The following is a 4,763-nucleotide window of genomic DNA, read 5'->3' as shown; positions in this document are numbered from 1 at the left end:
TTTGTGATTTACTCTATGAGTAAGATTTTGGATAGTACTTAAAATGAATTATTCGACAACTGAAAAAAAATTACTTGATGTTGTGTTTGCATTAAACAAATTTCGTTCATATTTGCTTGGTTCTAGAACTGTTGTGTTTATTGATCACACTGTTGTGAGATATTTGATGACTAAACAGAATACCAAACCAAGACTAATTTGTTGAATTTTGTTACTTCAAGAATTTGACCTCACCAAAAGGGTGTTGGAAATGTCATTGCTGATCATTTATCAAGACTCATATATGAATTCTGCACTGATATAACACCCATCAATGACTCATTTCCTGATGAATTTTTATTTTCTGTTACTTCAATGCCATGGTATGCTAACATTGTTAATTTCCTTGTTACAGGTAAAATGCCTTCGCAATGGAATACTCAGGAGAAGAAGAAATTTTTTGTTGAAGTAAAGAAATTTTATTGAGATGATCCTTACTTGTTCAAATATTGTCCCAATCAGATTTTTCGGCCATGCATTCCTTATAATGAGGTAAGTAATGTCATTAATTTTTGTCATTATGAAGCATGTGGTGACACTTTTTTTAAAGAAAAACTACAGCTAAAATTTTGCAATATGGATTTTATTGGCTTACCATATTCAAAGACTCATATGAATTTTGAAAAACTTGTGAAAGCTGTCAAAAATTATAATTAATTACTAAAAGAAACATGATGCCCTTAAATCCCATACTTGCGATTAAAATATTTAACTGTTGGGGAATTGATTTCATAGGTCAATTTCCACCATCTTTTGGATTTGTGTACATATTAGTTGCAGTTGATTCTGTCTCAAAATGGATTGAAGCAATTTCTTGTTGAAATAATGATAGTAAAACTATGGTTAAATTTTTAAGAGAAAATATTCTAAGTCGATTTGGAATCTCTCGAGCCATTATCAGTGATGGAGGTAAGCATTTCGTAATAAGTCATTTGAGTCTTATATGAAAAAAATATGAAATTACACATAAAATTGCAACCACTTGTCATCTTCAAACAAATGGTCAAGTTGAATTAGCAAATAGGGAGATAAAAATGTTTTTAGAAAAAATAGTTAACCTAAACTACAAAGATTGGTCTCTTCGACTGACTGATGCACTCTAAGCCTACCGTACTGCATTTAAGACATCTTTAGGAATGTCACCCCATCAGTTAGTTTATGGTAAACCCTGTTACTTACCTGTTGAACTTGAGCATAAATCATTTTGGGCTATTAAAGCTTTTAATTCAAAATTAGATGATGTTGGTAATGTGCGAAAATTGCAATTGAATGAACTTGAGGAATTAAGGAATGATGCATATGAAAATTCAAGAATTATTAAGGCAATAACAAAAGCTTTTCATGATAAAAGAATTCTTTGAAAAACATTTGAAACTGGTAAAAAAATGTTGCTTTATAATTCTCCTCTTCATTTGTTTCCAGGAAAGTTAAAGTCAAAATGGAGTGGCATATTTATTGTAAAAAATGTATATTCACATGAGGCTGTAGAAATTGAGAATCTAAAAAATAGTGTCATAATTTAAGTTAATGGACAAAGAATAAAGCCTTATCTGGAATACCAACCACGTGAAGTAAGTACTGAAATAAATTTGATTGACCCACCAAATCTTGATTAAGTTTTTAATGAGTGTTTTAACTTTTCACTGTTGTTTTACTGTTTGAATTGTTTGACTGTCTTGAATGATACGCGTTGTGATGTTTCTTGCTTAAGTGTGTTTAATAATTGTGTTTTCTTCATCATTATACATCATGAGCACTTCAATCAGAAAGATTCTGTTTAGACATCTTAAAAATCTTTTGCGAATAAAATTTCACTTGAGAGGCCAGATACAAAGATGTAAATCACATCCAATTTGGGACCGATGACCACCAACATTAGTGGCCTACATTGAAGATTTAGAAAGCCAACTCAAAGAAATAGAGCGTGGTATATATGAATTTCAATTGTAGCTTGAGGTTAACTTAATAAGAGAACGAATGTAAGTTCATTTTTCTTTTCACATTATGTGTTTCTTTTTGTTGTTCGCTTTCACGTTTGATTTGATTTTGCAGATTGGATTTTGGTGTGTGTTTCCGTATAAATGGTGGATAACAGTACTCCGTGACTTCTTAAGTCGGTATCCTCAATTTTCCACAACAACTGAGATCTCAAAATCAAGCATAGAAGAAATACAACATAAATTGCATAAGCGTTTTCCTTCTCTCACTCAAAAAAATTTACAAAGCTCGTTGTGAAAGACCGCGTCTGTTAATGATCAACGGAATTCCTCCTGATGTTCGGTGGTTAATTGAAGCAAATGTCCAATTAGGTGGTGAGTTTCCTGATCCATTTATTTCTTACATGCCTGGTTTTGGTAAAAGCATATTTGCTAAAAACGGGAGAGCTAAAAGACTTGGCTCAGAATGTCATAATTGTGTACGACTTAATTGCAAACTAGAAATTTATAAATCTTTACGAATGGTTTCTGATAATCGAGAAGATAAAATTAAATTCGTTGAAGATGACCTGATTAAAGAATCATTGGATGATATCTTACGATCTCTTGAGACGCATCGAAGCGGACATGTGCAATTTGAGATACACAGGTTATGGAGACTATTCCAAAAAGAAAGTGCACAGTTTAGTCTTGGGAATCTGACTAAAAAAGAACGTGTTTGCCAATTTATAAGAAAACTAGATGGGAAGCCTATCCTCAACCCATAAAGGGTGTTCAAGTTGTTACTGAACTTAAAACCAGAGGAAGATGTGAGCCACAATCACAACTACCAGTAAATATTTTTTTCTTTTGTTGTTATTTTATCACTTGCATTATTGCGTTTAGTGGTGTGATTTTGTATTTAATCATTATTTGTTTTATTTTTTTCTTTTCACTGTTTGCTTTTGAATTATTGAGACATGAGCTTTACGCATTATCTGACAAATACACCAACTTATTTATAGTTGTTCCTCATTTTGTTTATCACTAAGATCTTTAAATATGAGCTATTTTTCCAACCACTCACAACTTGTTTTTAAAGATTATTCTAATGGCAGCATCTTCGAGTAGATAATTCAAAAACATTTGTGTACTCTCTAGATTTCATTATGGAAAATGCAAGGACTTGGTCGTGTCATGGTTGAGAAGAAACTACACCTTGTTTATGGAGGAGGTGACACGGGTTATCAAAACTTGTCTCAAAAGTTATTTTTATTTGAGGAAACCAGATACTAGTTATCATTCCACAAGCCTTAAAACCTCTGGGATGCATGTCTGATATACTAATTGGAGAAGAGTTAGTTGTCTCAAGTATGCAAGAGTGAATATTTGAGATGTTAAATCATGTTGACGCTTTCATTTTCTTGTCAGAAGATTTTACAACTTTAGAGACACTAATTATATTTGCATCTTGGGCCCATTTGAACATCCATCAGAAACCCATCGGTTTACTCAATGTTAATAATTTTTTTTGATGGGTTGCTCACATTTATTAACTATGTAATTAAGAATCATTTTATTTCAATCTCTGTGAAAAATCTCTTTGTTTGTGCTTCTGCTGCTAATGAGTTATTTGATCTTTTACAAGCTTCCAAACTAGAGCCAGATCCTAGGACCTTGACATTGGAATAATTGACTAATGATGGTAACCCTAGCCCTAGTAAGAAGTACAAGTTGGAGTTAACTCTTGAGATGCAACTATCTTCTTGGAGCGATAATGTAATGTCTTCTAAACTCTACTTCTTTCCTTTAAGCCATTGAGGACAATGTCTTATTCAAGTTGGGGAGAGGAAATAGTTGACAGCTGTGAAACATGACAAATCCTAGTAATGTTTATGTCGAAGATGGCTGAATATGGGTAGAGACTCTAGAAATGCATTTTCAGCGACTTGTTCAGGTGTGATCTTTCCTATTTATGTTTCCTTTATCTCTTTCGTCTTTTTGCATGCATATCCTTAAATTATGAATAATGTTTAGATTAGGTTGGGGGAAGGGGTAGTTGACGTAAATTGTAAATAGGTGTGTTTATTTTTATTTTTTTAAAAAAACTCAAAAAAATAAAAAACAACAAATTTTGTGTCTAAGATGGCTGTGTAAAGAGTCATGACTTTTGAGACACATCCTAGTAGTCCTGTTGTATTATATTTTGATTTTAAAATTCATAGTAAGTTGTTTTTGTTCCCTTTTCTTTGAATTACTCAAAATTTTGAACTCTCCATTTGGTTATTAAGTCATTTTGTTGTTTACTCATTTAACAGGTACTATTAAATCATTCTCCACACACACACTATGATACATACTAGTGGGTTGTAAGTTAAAATTTTTGCAGCATTTAGTTCTTTTGATTTATTAGGGATAATATATAAGGTAGTAGAAAGTGTATATTGCAAACAAAAAAAGAAAAAGAAAAAGAAAAAGAAAAGAAAAAAATGAATGTGTTTAATTTTGTTATATCTAGAACCCGAGCAATTAAGTTCGTAGGGGTGTTTTAACATCTAATGCCCTAATGCCAACTGGTCTGGGGGTCACTGGCCTAAAGCTCGCTACATGGGTTAAAAATGTAATATTTTTTTAAAAAAAAGTGTGAATAATCTACTCCTAAATATATAATGAGTTTTACAATGAAAATGTTGTTTTCTTTTAATGAAGTCTCATAAGTATTGTGTTAATTACTTGAGCACAAATAGGGTTATGATAATTCTACATATGAGTGAACGACAAGAGTAGAAAAATTTGGGAAATTTTATT

The sequence above is a fragment of the Citrus clementina genome, unplaced genomic scaffold, assembly GCF_000493195.1.
Source record: "Citrus clementina cultivar Clemenules unplaced genomic scaffold, Citrus_clementina_v1.0 scaffold_5, whole genome shotgun sequence".
Classification (NCBI taxonomy): Eukaryota; Viridiplantae; Streptophyta; class Magnoliopsida; order Sapindales; family Rutaceae; genus Citrus; species Citrus x clementina.
Note: the sequence above shows the minus strand (reverse complement) of the source record.